Source organism: Myodes glareolus, chromosome X (assembly GCF_982192425.1).
Source record: "Myodes glareolus chromosome X, mMyoGla1.1, whole genome shotgun sequence".
Classification (NCBI taxonomy): Eukaryota; Metazoa; Chordata; class Mammalia; order Rodentia; family Cricetidae; genus Myodes; species Myodes glareolus.
In genome coordinates this window covers 6,064,614-6,082,558 of record NC_142053.1, presented here as the reverse complement: position 1 = coordinate 6,082,558, position 17,945 = coordinate 6,064,614, and the positions used below count along the sequence as shown (strand labels likewise).

Genomic DNA, 17,945 nt, shown 5'->3' with positions numbered 1-17,945 from the left:
AGCAGATCTTGAACAGAGTCCAGGCAATCAAATGCCTTAGTTGATTGCTAGGCAGGTCCTCCAAGGACTATACTATAAACATTAACCTACAAGATAACAGCTGGACTTCTCCCACATAAGTAATGAAATATAACTTACATTTTAAGAATCTTACCTTAATTACTACACATGGAAAGAACTTATAGGGGGCAGTAGAATCAGGAGACCATCAAGAACTACAGATATGAGAGGAAAGATGGTGATGGTTTAACTGGAAAGAAATGACAGATGCAATTGAGAGAAAAGTGATAGCTATGTGATGGGGAAGAACCCAAGAGATTTTGAGATTGATTTTAATGACAGCATTTTATTGAGGATGTTAAAAGTCATTATTATGATTATGATTATAAAATCACATGCCCATTATAACTGTAGAAAACTCACAGCATGATAATCATTAAAGGGAAAGAACAGGTACATCTGAATCAATTTTCCCATAAAAATAAATTAAGTAGACAATTTTAACTCATTGATTTCTTTAAATCAATAAATGTCCATTATCTTTATGAAACAACTGTTTAAATATCATTATTCAGATAAAAATGTGAAAGTAGCTACTTATTTATGAGATGTAACTTCTCCTAGAAATATCTACTTTTTTCAAATTGGTCATAATATCTTTCAAAGAGGAATCATAAAGTTCAAAAGTCTGAAAATGTGGATAAGAATTTCTCTTCTATATGCAAATTAGAAAAATTCTGAAGAGTTAAGTATATAACTAATTGTCAGGGAATGGTTTTCAGAGTGAGGCAGACAGGTTTTGAAAAGGAAAACTTCCGTTGAGTATTTGGCTTCAACACACACATACTCTCTTTTTTTTTACTCTCTCTCTCTCTCTCTCTCTGCATTTGAACTATTTTTATCATTCTTAATCTTTACATGATAAGGTATACACAACTTTCATCTTCTCTCAACTCAGTATTTTATTTTAAAGGTGGGAGAATATCAACTTTCAAAATAAAGAACCAACATTAAACAGAATTAGAAATATAAATGACAATAAATAATTCCCAATGTTTACTCATATCAGTAATATAAAAACTTGAACTTTTAAACATAACTTTACAGTTATCAATTTGAAAAATAATATTTCATCATTGTATACTACCAATTGGCACATATTTATGGAAACACTCATCTATGTTATTGGTGAAAGCAGAAATTGGTAGTCATTCCGAAAAAAATCAATTTAGAAGCAATGATCACCCCCCACCAAAGTACTCATATCCTTTGAGCCAATAAGCATCCAGTCTAAAGAATTTACGAGAAAAAATAAAAATTCATTTATAAGAAAATCCATTGCATCAGTTTTTCTAGATTTAAAGACTGCCTCTATACTCAATATTAAATTATTATTAATTCATAGCACCTTCATAGACAAGCTAGACTTCCACAGTCAACATTGCTCTCAGCATTATTGGCTACCATGCCCTACTAGGATGGTTTATTAAGCCCCACTTACAGTGTTCAATGGTGTTCCCAGGCAAAAATCCCAAGATCTTTCACAATCCTCAAATAAAAAGTAGCATAGTCACAACAATAGCTCACTCCATGGTACTAACATCTGTCTTAGTTATTTTTCTATTGCTGTGATAAGACACTATGACCAAAGTCATAGAAGAGTTTGATGGGGACTTAGAGATTCAGAGGGTGAGTCCATGACATCCTGGCAGACATTATGGCAGCAGGTAAATAGATATGGCACTAGAACTGTAGCTGAGAGGTCATATCTTGATTTGCAAGGAGGAGGCAGACAGAGTTTACTGGGAATGGCTTTGGTTTATGAAACCTCAGAGCTCACACTCAGTAGAACATCTTCAATAAGGTCATAGCTCCTAAGCCTTTCCTATTGTAGGAGGACACTTACTGATTCCAAGCTGCTCAGCCCCGAAATAATCACACAGAAACTATATTATTTAAGTAATAGCTTGGCCCATTAGCTCTAGCTTCTTATTGGCTAACTCTAACATCTTAATTTAACCCATCCCCATTAATCTGTATATCAATACATGGCAATGGCTTACCAAGTAAAATTCCCAACATCTGTCTCTGGTGGAGGCCACATGGCTTCTCCCTAACTCCTCCTTCTTTCTCCCAGCATTCAGCTTAGTTTTCCCCACCTACCTCTATTCCCTGCACAGGCCCAAGACAGTTTCTTTATTAACCAATGGTGTTCACAGCATACAGAGAGGAATCCCACACTTTCCAAACAGTTTCACTAACTGGGGACCAAGTATTCAAATATAGGGGCCTATGGGGACATTCACATACAAACTACCACAGGGATCCTCTGTAGAGATGGCTTAGGTCATAAATAGTTTTGATCTGCTTTTTTTTTAATTATGGAAAACTTTTATTTATACTTCAATTGTAACAGATATTTATACTAGGTATAACACTCTTGGTTGATGTTTGTGATCTTTCAGAACTTGAAATATATATTTCTAGTCCCTTCTGGCTTTAGAAGTGTCTGCCAAATAATCAGATGTAGTTCTGATATACTTGCCTTTATAAGTGAGCTGATCATTCTCTCTTGTATCTTTTAATTCCCTTTTTTATATTGTACTTTTAATGTTTTAACTATAATATGTCATAAGGTGTTTCTTTTCTGATCCTGTATATTTCATTTGTTTCTATGGGCCTCTTGTAACTCTTTCCCTAGGATTTGGAAATTGTCTTCTATTGATAATATTCAAGCATTCACAGTCTTCTCCTTCTTTTATGACCATAATTAAAAAGTTAGGTCTTTTCATGATTTCCCAAATATCTCTCATATTCATTTTAATTTTTAAAAATTATCCATTGACCTTTTACTAAATGATACAATTCCTCTACTTTGTCTTTCATCCTGGAGAGACTATTTTCCACACAATCCAGTCTGTTGGTAAGGCTTTGTATTAGCTTTCTTTTTTCATTTCCAGCACCATTTCACTGTAGTTTTTCTTCAGTAATTTTAATTCTTCATTGAATTTTATTTTCATATGTTGGATTGACTTTCTTATTTCATCCAGCTCTTCATGACTGTCTTCTTTAAATGTAGTTATAATAATTATTTTTTAAATTCTTTATCTGGGAGATTTTCTAGGACATCCTCATTTAGGTCCATTGCTGTGGGATTATACATTATGGAGGAAAGCAGATGTCATGTTTATTCATATTACTTTTGTTTCTGTGCTTAGATTTCTAAAATAGTTTCATAACTATGTCTTTCTTTTTGCTCAAATCACCTTTCTTATTTTAGTGTAGTTAAATATAAATTTCAGAACAGGATTGAAACATTGTTTTCTTTGGGGGAACGATGTTTTAGTATTTTTCCTAGTCTTTCTTTGAAATCCCACTACTAATCACATTAAAGTAATACACATTAATTAAACTGTCCTAAATACATTATTTCATATGTTTATTAAATTTTTAAAAATAATAAAAGAAAAAAGAATAGTTATATAATGTCATCCATCAAATAATAATTTGTATAAGTAGTTGGCAGAAAGGAGAAAATTTTCCATATGATTTCTAAACACAATAATTTGATGATACATTTCTGGAGATATTTACTTTGAAAACATAAAAATGCTATTCAAATTACAAATTGTTTGCAGTAGTCATTGGTGGTAGTAGCATTGGTAATTTTATCGTGTAACATTTGTTATAAGACTAGATAAACTGCATAGGAAATTGTGTGATTTCTTTCTTCTACCATCGCCTGTGGTTTGAAAACTGTGGTTCATTGTGTGGGAGTAAGGAGATACAGATGCAAGACAGAAATTACAAAAGCACCCCATACTCTGAATTTGAACTGATACAAAAATACATTTCCTAGCTCTTCTACTGAAAATTGCCAGAAATAATGACTAATCTAGTAAATGCAGATTTTCAAATATAGAATACAGAAGGTGGTTCTGAAATACCATGTCTTGTTAAGAAATAAGAGCTTCCTAAAGAAATGGCTGATTCCTGGTCTAGGGAAGGCAATAATCAAGGTAAGTCTGGAGCATGTTATCTAACCGCATAGCAAGGGAACTTACTATCAAAGATACTTGAACACAGCAAAATGACTCAGTGGCCAACATCATGGTCATAAACCAAACAAATGGAGTATAAGAAACGCAATGACTGTAAGAGATGATATACATCATACATGTTTATAGCTTCATTTCATTATTTTTAAAAACTGGGCATTTTTCATAATGATACAGAACTGATTTATTTTTTTAATTTGAAATTAAAGTAAGGCATTGTTTTTTATTTATATATGGATTATAACACAGAAAGATAGAAGAATAGAAAGACATTTTTCTTTATTTAAGATGTAATTAGAATTAGAGTATTTCCATATTGTAATCACTAATGAAGTAATAGATTTAGATTTGAAAATCTAAATATAATGTGATTCTGAAAGAGTTAATAAAAATCACCTGCCACATATTATTCTTGTCTCCAACCAAATCTAATTTGAACCAGATCTAGGATATAGATCTAATCATAAACTCATAAATACAAAGGGCAGTGTTAACTTAAGGATTTGAGCACAAAAGTCCACACTTTGAGAATTTCTAGATGAAACACATTTGGTTTTTTCCAGCAAATATATTGTAAAGGTAAAAAGATGGGAAAAGTTCCTAAAGTTTTAAATAGTTCTGAAAGAAACATAATGCACTTAACTCAATAGGAGCAAACTGTGGAGTATGTGTGGGGTGTGTGTGGTGTGTGTGTGTGTGTGTGTGTGTGTGTGTGTAACTGAAAATTTTGAACATCAGACAGATATTTTATAATAGTATTATGTAGCACAATTCATAAAAACCCAAAGACAGAAATTGGTGTTCAACCTGAAGGTCAGAAAAGCAAAGCAACCAGCCACTGGCTCTTACCTCTACCTCAGTTTGAAATGTCTATCCTGCCTCCAGGAATCTCAGAATGAGACTGTGTCTGAGAGCTGTCTCCTCCCATATTATATTCCTTTCTAGTGCTGGGATTAAGGGCATGTACCACTACTGTCTGGCAAGTTAGTGTAGCTAACTTGTCTATGGCAAGTTAGTGTAGCTACTGGGACTAAAGGTGTGTCTCACAACTGCCTGGACTATAAGGCTGACCAATGAGGCTGTTTTACTCTTTGAACTTCAGGCAAGCTTTACTTTTTAAAATAAAAATGAAATACCACTACATTTCCTCCTTTTGTCTAAAATAACTATATACAATAAGTACAATGGCTATACACAATATATACTGGTAATAAATACATCAGCAATGTCTAGTTCATTTGCATTTGATAAATTTAAAGAAAATACTCTGTATCTGTCCTTGATAAGTTCAAAGTCTTGTACCTAATTTACTTTCTATCATAACGTGCTTTCTGCATTTGGTAAACTAGAATTATAACTATCTAATATTCAACTTCCTCAGAGACACAAGAAGGAAATAAATAAGCTGGGAGTGTGAGCAAACAATGTCCAAAACCTTGAGAAATGACAGCAACAACTGGCTGCCTGGACAGTCACCCAAAGTTCCTCTGCAATGTTGGGGCATCCATCTTCAGCCTACAGGGTTACCATATCTGATATACTTTTCTGTGAAAGAGGATATTCTGAAAGGTTGTCTGTCCTTGTTTGAAAATATTTGGCAACCACTTTCTTTTGCATCCTGCTTGTCCAATTAGGACAGCATACTGTCAACAGTCAAGACAAGGGCATTTTCTTGAACAGTAGTTTACTTTTGCCACAAAGACCCATGTGGAGTTTCTTCAGTGCCTATTATCTTCTCTGAAGTAGATTGGTGCTGCCAGGAGTAGAAATATTTCATTATTACAAAAAGAAGAACCTATATTATTAAATCATCTTAAATGCCACATTCTGTAGATCTCTGAAGTATTTGAAGATGACCTGCCTAAAATACATCTTTGTTTGACCTGGAAAACATACCTAATGTGACTACATGTTTGATTATAATAGATAACTAATTATTAAGCCTATTTCCTCATTATCCTAAATAGTGGTTAATAAAAATTTTCAGGGACTAGAAATTTATATTACATTGCTAAATTAGTTATATAGGTACAATACCTTGAACAAGAGTAGAAATATATGTAGCATATGTTCTAACAAAATATTTCACATTTGTAACAATATACAAAATTTGTATATAATATAAAAAGTCCCATCCAATGTAAAACATTTAAAACTAGTTAGTATTTGCTTTTTAAAAGTAGATTAAACAATCTACCCTTTTATCCTATCAAATCTATATCCCACCTTTTAAAAAAAAGTAAGAACCTTGGATCTATTTTCTTTTGTTTAGTTTTTTTTCCTGACCATTACCAATAGTAACTTGTAACTAGCCCCCCTAAACAATGACAAATATCCATATTACATTGAATGATCAAAAATCACCTACCCTACCTCTTGGGAATGTGAGCATTGTATTCTTAAGTTTACTTCCTGCTGTCTGGGGAGTGATGGTAACTTTAGAGGATCCTGAAAAAAATGGGTTGTCAAGTCCTTGGAGAGTTAGCAGTACCATTTTTTTTGTCCAGTCTATGCATATTGGGAAAGTGTAGGGCTTGTCTCAACTCCTGGCTAGAATAGTCTACTCTGCTGGATCATCTCGGCTAGCCACCTCAAAATTATTCTGAGCATTTTGTACTTCAAAGCCAATCTTTAAGTGGTGTTATCAGCTAAAGGGCATCATATAAGCCAGGTGAAATCGTTGTTGTGGGGTCCCATCTTCTTACTGGAGAATTCAGAGATTACTATAGGAAAATTTATTGTTCATTGTAGAAAACTTAAACATTATTCATGAGAAAACAAAATTTGAATTTCAATAGATCTGTATTCAAAGATAGATACCATAGAAACAAAAACAAGTAGGGGGAAAATAGAATTTTTGAGGGCTGAGTTTTGAGAACCTTAATCCCTAGGTTTTTATTTTCTTTCTCTCCATATACGAGACAGAAACTCTGAATTTTTCTTCTAATAACATGCTTAGATTTAGAGGAGAGTCACAGTCCAACTCCAAAGCCAGCTTTGATTGTTAAATGAGTCAGGACTATCATTATATTGAGAAGTAAGAACATATGTATGTTTAGGTAGTGAGATTTTACCTTGCAGAGAATATTGGTATCAAGATCTCTGAATGTCTTGAAAGTGGATTTTATCTATTTTCCTACAAAGAATAGAACAGAATCATGTCCTAAACCTTGTGAGGTTTTCTTACAACTTGTAGGATTGTCACCTCTGTGGATTAGCTGTCATTTCTTTCTTTCTTTCTTTCCTTCTTTTTTTTGGGGGGGGAGGGGTCAAGATAGGGTTTCTCTGTAGCTTTGGAGCCTGTCCTGGAACTCGCTCTGCAGACCAGGTTGGCCTCAAACTCACAGAGATCTGCCTCTTCTGCCTCCAGAGTGCTGGGATTAAAGGTGTGCACCACCATTGCCCAGCTTCTAGGGCAAACTAGCATGGTTACTGGGATTAAAGGTGTGTGTCACCACTGCCTGGTCTATAAAGCTGATCAGTGTGGCTGTTTTACTCTCTGAACTTCAGGCAAGCTTTATTTATTAAAATACAAATGAAATAACACTGTGGTTATTCTGTGAAACATGCCATGATACTTAGCAATATATCATATATTTATGGATGCACATGATATATCATCCTAGAATTTGTTATTAAAATAATATAGAATAAAAGTAGGTATAGCCAGAGATGCAACAATACTAACTGGCTGGTCATTATCAAAGCAGATTAGTGGCTATGTAGGGGTTTGTTATACTATTCTCTCCAGACTTGTGTATGATATATTCCCAATATTTTTTAAAAATAGAGTTGTTCCACCTAGCCAAAGTGGTAGGAAGTTTAGAGAAAAGAATAAGTCAAAGAAAAGGAATCTACATTATTCTCATAGTATACAATAGAAAGTCAAATTCTTTAAAAAATGAAAACCAAGAATCTCTCTGTAAGATAGTAGTTTTTAACCTGTGGGTCATGAGCCCTGAGGGTTGAATGACCCTTTCGCAGGGGTCACCTAAGATCATCTGAAAAAAACAAATATATTCATTATTATTCATAACAGTAGGGAAATTACAGTTATTAAATAGCAACAAAAATAATTTTTAGCTTGGGGTCAGCACAACATGAGGCACTGTATTAAAGGGTCACAGCATTAGGAAGGTTGAAAACCACTGTCCTGAGGTATTGGTCTTAGACATCCCAAAACACTAGTGTTTTACCATAATTTCTGGTTATCCACAAGAATTTGATGGTAAGACTCTATTGCTAAAGACACCACACACTTTGGTCAAAGGACATGAAGAGATCATGCTGGTATTGACCTGGAAGATTTGTCCCTTCTAGCTGTCCATAGTACCAAATGCTGCTTGCTATTCACACTGCTGGGGAAGAAGCTTTGAACTGAGAGTTAAATAGTAATGACTGGTCTGACAAGATAAAGCCCATGGGTACAATAGTGTTGTAAATGTTATAAGGATAATCAACAGATTTCTGATTGAATTTAAGGCCTTCTCCAAAGGAGGAAATTCATTCCTAAAGTACCCAGCTAAAAACCTGTGGCTGGTGAGGTCAAACACCATAGAGCAGAACTTACCACTCTTATTTTATAAATGAGCATAGTATCAAACCTCCTTCTATATATTTTTAGATCCATAGATTAGCACAACTTTCACTGATCACCAGAGGTGTGCCTCACAGTTGATGGTGGCTACCCAAGAAACTCACAACTAGTCAAAGTGCAGAGAATAATTGGCTGTGTGATGTACAGTCCCAAATGGGGTATGTACATCATCATCTGAACCCAAGCTCAGGTAACATCTTGGAGGAGGAGGGAGGAAGATTATAAGACCCAGAGGCCAGGGAGGACTGCTGTGAAATAGGTCTTTGGATAGGACCAGGCTGTTGCTTTCATGAATTCAGAGTCAGCGTGGTTGCATGTACAAGATCAAGTCAGTCAACAGTCCACTGTGATGAAGGAGGGCCTCATAAAGCTCTATCCCTGGCTGAGAGCTATTGGCATCAGACATCTGCTGAGGAAGAAAGAATGAATTTTCTTCAAGGAAGGGGCATCTCATAGATTGCCTATATTCTAGGGGATAGCCCTATATTCATGTTCATTTTGGCAACAATAACAGGGTTTGGTGGGTTATAAATAAAAAAAAAAACTTGAGATATAAATTTGGGAGGGGTACATGTAGAAGGATCTGAAAGAATTTGAGCAATGGTGAATAGGAATGGATATGATCAAAATACATGTGTATTTTGTACACGTGTATGAGATTCTCAATAAAACCAAATTTAAAGAATGAAAACCCAAGAAAGCAAAGGTTAAAATGTAACTAATCGGAGAACTCTAGAACATTAGAAGCAGTTATTACCCATTACTACATAATACACAACAAAAACCTTGCTTTCAAAACCAACATTCATTTTAGTCATCAATCTGGAAGCAGTTTGGATAAGTAGTCCTACTTCAGGGTCTCTTGTAAGGATATGGCAAGCTGTTGGCTAGGGGCACATTTACCTGGAGGCTTGCCTTGTACTTGAGGATTCACCTGTATAACAATGTAATTGTTTCATAGATTTGTATGTTAGTTTGTAGAGACCTTAGTCGCTTACAGACTGTTGATGAAAAGTCTTAGTTTCTTCTTATATATTTGCCTCTCCACAGGACTGTCTTAGAGTCAAGACCTGACATTTTCCACAGAGACTAGAATGAGACATCACAGTGGAATCTAAAGTATCTTTCATAAATTAACTTCCAAAGTGTCATAGTGTCACTTCAACCATATCCTGTGAGTAATGTGGTCTAACTTTGGCACCCTGGTATAATGTGAGAGGTAATTACACAGAAATATGAATCTCAGAAAGTAAGGATCATTAGGAGTCACCTAGGAATCTGACTGTCCCCAGGAAGTAATATCTACAACTATCGTGCTCTTTTATTGCATTGAGTCAGCAGGTAATAAACCATATATACAGTAATTCCTGATGTCTATGCCTAGAGAGTCAGGATAGGACTTGGAAAGGATATGACATAGAAATTGTGTATTTTTATTTTAGGACCCTCTGTGTTACTTGATTTTGACCACATTTATTAGTAAAACGCAATGATAAAATCATAGCAATTTGAAAATTACTCTCTTACAGACATGCAACTAGAAAAGGAAATACATGTGCTTCTTGAACTGAAGAAAGAAATGAGGGAGAAACAAGTAAAAGAGTCTGAATGTCTGAATACACACACATGCACACACACACACACATATATACAAATGTGTGTGTATGTGTATTCTGAGTGACATGTATAAGCTGAGTGACACTAATATATATTATATATGTTATATATTATTATATAATATAATGATATAATATACATATATTAGTGTCACTCAGCTTTTCATCATTGTGAAAATATCTGAACTAAATCATTTAAAGAACGATGTTTATTTCAGCTCATGGCTTCAAGGTTTTCATTTCACAGTCCCACTTTATGCTTTCAGCACAAAGTGATGTAGAACCTCATGGAGGAAGTAGTGTATGGTAAAACCTATTCACCTTGTGGTAGACAGGCAGTAAAAAGAGTCAGAAACAAAGTATATCTTTCAACAGTATTCCCCTAGTGCCCAACTTCCTACAATTATAGCCTACTTTCCATAGTTCTATTGGAATAGGCTATACACATTTTTTAATTTATCAATGAGTTAATCCACTGAAAAAGAAAGGACTCTCATTACGCAACCACTTCCTCAAAGTCCTACCTCTGACTATCTGCATCAGGAAGCAAACCTGGAAATAAATGATCCTTATTAGAGAATATTTCATGTTTAAACAAAAACAAGGTAATATTAAAAAGTAGATACAAGATCCAGTAGGTAAGAATCTAGAATAGAGCTCAACATAAAGTCCAAAGTTTTATAAGTCAACCTCTTCTGTCCATGAGGCACTCCCAATGCCAAGCACCAATCAAGAGTCTCTCAGAGATAAATGTAACTTGGGAAATGGTCAACTCACAAGGCCTTGAGTTCCATATCAATCTCTCTCTAGGGTAGAAAAGTGTTCTCTCTAGCACCAGTGATGGACACACTATGGCCAGACAGTGAAGAAATATTTGTAATCTTCCTCCATCCTTTTGGTACCTGCATTGGAATCCTTCAGCATCTCAAGAGCAAAAACATTACTGCAAATAAAACAAGCCATCATTAGAAAGATGGACCTATTCTTTGATCCTCAGGGGACTGAACACCCTGCCCTGACAGGCCTTCAATATTCTCTCACTGCTCTGCCTCTTGTCCTCCATGACCTACAGTTGTTCAGCAGAAGCTCTTTTCCTAAAAGAATGAACCTTAGCACTCATAGTAATCTGAAATGCAGCTTAATGCTTTTACAAGTGTTTAATTATTGCTACTGTCAGTTGACCTAAATATTTTAGTGAATAGCTTTATTATTCTTCTGTCCTGAGGGTTTAAGTGTGAATCACAATTGTAAAAACCCAATGTTTTGCAGACATACATTTTAGCATTTTATAGGTCCATAGAGAACATTCCAAACCTGGTTATTTGTTATGCCTCACAATGAGAGATGACAGCAGTGGTGATTTTACAGAAAGAATCTTGAACTGGATATAACAGGGCCCAAGCTTAAAGAACATGACAAAATTTTGCAATATGCAGGGCCAGTATATATGTATTGTCGATTACATATCAAAATATCTGGAGAAACAGTTAAGTAAGTGATTCAATAGAAAACTCAATTCAAGAAAAATTATGTTAGGAAGTAAAATAATAGATGGAAGTAAAAACTGCATCTGTGCCACTTCAGACTTAGGTTACCATAAGCAAACATGTTAACCAATGTTTCTTTATCTATAAAATGAACAACATGAGTCTGGACAAAGCAGCAGTGTTGAAAACCCAACTGAATGAAGTGTGAACATACTGTGAACTATGCGGGACATATCAAAATGTGTGACATATGTGAAAAGCTAAACGATTAGGCATCCAGGTGCAGGGAAGAATAAATCCTGGCCTTTTACCATCCATTGAGGAGGAAGAACATTCCTCCCTTCTTTTTTACAAGCTGTTTGTGTCAGTTATGCCTCTAAGCAATTCATGTGAGGACCTGTATATCTTCAGTGTCCCACACAGAAAGCATGGAGAAGTACATATTTCATTAACTGGAATGTCTGCTATAGCCCTTTCTCCCACCGAAGTTTTGTTTTGCCTCCAGTTCTAGGGCTCCACGAATGCTGCTACATTCCATAGTCTGGACGTATCACCTGACACAGGGTACAATCTCTTGCAACTAGCCTCTTCCTAGAGTTTATGGGCATGGCAATGTCTTCTGAAAGGAAAGTCCCTCAGTTTGGATGGTGGTCAGATTACTCACATTTCAGATCCACATGCCTTTATAGACTTGAAATTCCTCCTCACAAATTGGAACTTAACCTTAGCTTACATCATAGTCACCTTCTCCAATTTTAGAAAAAAAATAGTTATTATAGTAAAAATTCTGGATATTTCTATGACCCATACCTGCCAGTTATATATAATATCCAGAACCTGGAAATTATCAGGATAACAAGACCTTGTGTAAAGTCACAGCCTGAGATCCAATCTCCCCCTAGTCTCATTCCCATCTCTGTAGCAAGAAGCGTGCTGTGGACTCCCTTTTCACACTGGCCCACACCAGTGAATTATAAAGACCTTCTCTTCTAACCTTCCTTCCCCCAGCTCATCCCGGTATCCCAGTCTCCAACACCCCGTTCATTACTTGTGAGCACACCAGATGGGCAGGGCAGGAAAACCGTAACCATCACACTCTGCAAAATTTCACAGAGAAAATAGAAGCCAAGGGAAAAAACCCACCAAACAAACAGACAAAAATCCAAAATTAGCACCTAGAACCATAATCACCCCAAACCCAGATGCCTAGATGACAGCATAAAAATATAATCAATAACACTCAGGGCAATATGTTTCCACTAGAGCCCAGCTATCCTACCACATCAGGCCCTGAATATTCCACCATAGCTGAAGCACAAAAAAGACTTAAAACAGCCTTTATAAAGATGATAGTGGTCCTTAAACAGGAAAAGAATAAATCCCTTAAAGAAACCCAGGAAACCACAAAGAAAATAATTGAATGAATCTCTTAAAGAAATCCACCAGTTGAAGGAGGCAAAAATAAATGTTTGAGATTTGAAAATGAAACTAATTAAAAGATGGAGAGGGAATATCCAAATTAGCAAAATCAGAAACAAAAAGGGGAATATAACAGACACTAAGGAAATCCAGAGAATTAAAAAGGACATACTTCAAAAATCTGTACTCTACCAAGTTGAAAAATTTAAATGAAATAGATACTTTTCTCTATAGATACAACTATTAAAGTTAAATCAAGACCAGATAAACAATAAATTAGATCTATAACCCCTAGTGAAATAGAAGCAGTCATAAAAAGTTTTCTTACAAAAAAACAGCCAAGGGTGAGATGGTGTTAGCACAGAATTTCACTATACTTTCAAAGAAAACTTAACACTAATACTCCTCAAATTATTCCACAAAACAGAAGGAACATTGTCAAATTCATTTTCTAAGGCCACAGTTACCCTTATACCCCAACCGCATAAAGACTCAACAAAGACAGAAAATTACAGTCCAATTTCCTTTATGAACATAGATGCAAACATACTCAATAAAATACTTAAATTCCAAATCCAGGAACATAACAAAATGATCATCCACCATGACCAAGTAGGATTCATCCCAGAGATACAGGGATGGTTCAACATATGAAAATGGTAAATGTAGCCCATCAGATAAACAAAATGAAAGAAGAAAAGTATGATGATCTCAAAAGATGCAAAAAAGATCTTTGACAAAACCTAACACTCCTTCATGATAAAAGTTCTGGAGAGATTAGGGATACAAGGGACATACCTAAACATAGTAAGGCAATTTAAAGAACACCTATAGGCAATATCAAAATAAACTGAGAGAAATTCAAAGCAATTCCACGAAAATCTGAAACATGAGAAAGCTGTCCACTCTTTTAATATATATTCAACACACCACTTGAAGTTCTTGCTAGAGCAATAAGATAACTGAAGGAGATCTAGGGCTACAAAATACAAAATCAATGTATTGCTTTATTTGCAGATGATATCAAACTATCCATAAGCAACCCCCCAAAAATCTATCAGGCAACTCCTACAGCTGATAAACACATTCATCAAAGATGCTGAATACAAGATTAACTAAAAAATAGCATCCCTCCTATATACAAATGATAAAGGTACTGAGAAAGACATTAGGGAAACAACACCTTTCCCAAACACCTCAGATAATTTAAAATATCATGGAGCAACTCTGACTAAGCAAATAAAAGACTTGTATGATGAAAAGTTTAAGTCTTTGAATAAAGAAACAGAAGATATCAGAAGAGGGAAAAGATTTCACAGACCGATAAAATTAACATAGTAAATATAGCCATCCTACCAAAAACAATCTAAATTCAGTACAATTTCCATCAAAATCTTAACACAATTCTTTACAGACATTGAAAGGACAATTGTTGGGGGTGTTTGAGCACACTGTGAACTCCAAATTTGTGTTTGTGTTAATTAAATAAAGCTAAACTGGGTCAGGATGCTGAGTTAGCAACTAGTTATCAGAAAGTAACCATAGAGCATCAGAGGGTATCTGAAAGAGATAAAGATGTGCACCAGGAGATGTAGGGAAGGGTTTTGAGTGGCAAGACCTTTTCTGTTTTGGCACAGTGGAAGGATGGACTCTTTGGGAGATGCCAGTAAGGAGAGCAGGTTAGCTAGGTTCTACTCATCCTCTTTGAACTAGCAGTTTTCACCCCAGCCTTTGAGCCTCATGCTTTATTTATAAATAGAATGATAGAGATTTAGTTAAAGTTACCATTAGTGGCAGCAGCAGAGCCAGTGCCTGTGGGAACAGAATTTCCATCAGTCTGCAGCCGGAGCAGCCTGGCCACTTAGAGAAGCAGGCCCATAACTGTGGAGCTGTAATAGTTGGCTGAGCTAGCAGTAGATTAAGCTAAAGCCACTGTGCCAAATATAAAATGTAACATGGAGGGGGCTTGCTTTTTTGTGTTTTCTGTCCTGCCCAGTTCCCACAGCTATTTAGCCTCAAAGAAAATCATACAGAGATCTCTATAAGTTATAAAGCTGATTGCCCATTAGCTCAGGTTTCTTATTAGCTCTTATGACTTATATTAACCCATTATTCTGATCTATTTTAGCTATGTGGCTCAGTACCTTTTTCAGTGGGGCAGATCACATCCTGCTGCTTCGGTGATCTGGGTAGGAGTGGGAGGAATCAACTTCCTCCTTCCCAGAATTTTCCTGTTCTCATTGCATCATTTCTACTTCCTGTCTGGTTTTCCCGTCTATACTTCCTGCGTGGCCAATCAGCATTTATTTAAAACATGATTGACAGAATACAGACAATTCTCCTGCACCAATAAAACAACAGACATGTCTCAATCTCATATGAAAAAACAAAAAACCCAGGATAGCTAAAATAATCCTGAACAATAAAGGAATTACTGAAGTCTCACCATCCCTGATTTCCAGTTATGCTACAGAGCTATACCAATAAAAACCCCATGGTATTTGTATGAAAACAAACATGTTCATCAATGAAATGTAACTGAAGACTCAGACATAAATCCACACACATGTGGCCACTTGATTTTTTATGAAGAATCCAGAAATACACATTGAGAAAAAAGACATCATCTTGAACAAACAGTGCTGACAAACTGGATGTCAAAATAGAAGAATGCAAATAGATTGATATCTATCATCCAGTACAAAACTCAAGTCCAAGAGGATCAAAGGCCTCAACATAAAACCAGGTACCCTGAAACTGATAGCAGAGAAAGTGGGGAATTACCTTGAAGTCATTGGCATAGGAAATGACTTTCTGAACAGAACATCAATAGCATAAGGCTCTAAGAACAAAAATTAATAAATGGAACCTCATGAAACTGAAAAGCTTCTGTAAGGCAAAGGACATAGTCAGACAAAGTGGCAGCCTACAGAATGGAAAAAGATTTTTACCAACACCACATCTGATACAGGGCTAATATCCAAAATATATAAAGAACTCAAGAAAATAGATATCAAAATTCTAAAGGAAGTATGGGGGTCAGGGTGACATGGAGATTGTGTGATTAAACAACCAAAGACTGGTCCAACCTCAGACCCATACCATAAGAGCAAACCTACCCCTGATACTTCCTGGAATGCCAGGACCCAGAGGCTGAATGGCCCAGAGACCTAAATACAATTGGGGGAAAAATGTCAACTCAATGATAACAATATTCTGCCATACTGAGTATAGACTGGTGACTACCCCAATTATCATCAGAGAGCTTTCATCTAGTAACTGGTAAACACAGATGCAGCGACTCACGGCAAATCATTGGGTTAAACTCAGGGAATCGTGCTGAGGAGAGGAAAGAAAGATTGTGGGAGTCAGGGTGTCAAGGGAATCATCACAAGGGAACCCACAGAAACAACTAACCTGGGCCCATAGGAGTTCACACAGTCTGGATCAACAGCCAGGACCAACCTAAGTCCTTTGTATATATGTGTCAGTTTTGTAGCTTGGTCTGCTTGTGGGACTCCTAGCAGTGGGAGCAGGTGCTATCACTAATGCTTTGTAGTATTAGGCCAACCTATTCCTCATACTGGGTTGCCTTGCCCAGCCTTAATACAAGGGAAGAAGCTTAGTCCTGCCTCAACTTGATATGCCATGCTTTGTTGATGCCCATGGGAGGCTTGCTGTTTTCTGAACACAAACAGAGGAGGAGTAGATTAAGGGGCATGGGGAAGAGTAGGTATGGGAAAGTGAGTGGGAGGAGAAGAGGGAGGGGAAACAATGGTTGGGATGTAAAATAAATGAATTAATTTAATTAATAAAAATGAGTCAAGAAGACAATGTACTCCACTAAGTGTATTCTATGTATCTGAACAGAGTTCTCAATAGAGTAAATAAAATGTGTAAAAAAAAGAGTTTTAAATAGAGTATAGACATAAAAAAGAGAATTCTCAGTAAAGGAAACTCAAATGGCTGAGAAACACTTAAAGATATGTTCAACATCCTTAGCCTTCAGGGAAATGCAAAGCTAAAAATACTTTGAGATTTCATTTTTATACCTGTCAGAGAGTCTAATAGGTTCAATAATACAAGTGACAGCTCATGTTGGCAAGTGGAGCAAGGGGGACACTTCTCCATTGCATGTAGAAATGAAAACTTGTACAGCTACTACGGAAGTCAGTATGGCGGTGGTTCCTCAGAAAGTTGGGAACTAATCTACTTCAAGATCCAGCTATACTACTTTGGACTGGATGCTCTATCCAAAGTATGCTGTATCCTTCCTCAAGGACACTTGATCAACCATGTTCTTTGAAGCTTCTTTTTAAAAGCCAGAAGCTGGAAACAGCCTAGATATCCCTCAATGAAAGACTTGATAGAGAAAATGTGGTACATTTACACAATGCAGTATTACACAGCTGTTAAAAACTGGAATCATGAAATTTACAGGAAAATAGATGGAACTAGAAAAAAAAATAATCCTGAGTGAGGTAACCCAGACCCAGAAAGATAAATATGGCATGTATTCACTTATAAGTGTATATTAGTCCGTTAACTAGATGATAAGAGGGGTCTAGCAGGGAATGCATGGATTTCCTTGGAGGGTGGAATGAGAGGACAAAGAAATGAAAGCAGTAGGGGGAGGTGGGGGGAGGTGAAGGGAGAGAGTGTAGGCAGAGATGGCTTGGGGAGGGCTCTTGTAGGTTGTTCTGGAAACAGTGTAGTGAAAACTTCCTGGAATCTATGAAGCTGTTTCTAATGAGGAATTCTAGTAATG

At 36.0% G+C, this 17,945-nt stretch overlaps 1 protein-coding gene across 11 annotated transcripts in view; it reads right to left on the bottom strand.

Moving 5' to 3' along the window:
• Window positions 1-17,945, bottom strand: part of Ids (iduronate 2-sulfatase) — a 252,787-nt gene that overhangs the window by 73,694 nt on the left and 161,148 nt on the right. The gene's annotated exons all lie outside the window — the stretch shown is intronic.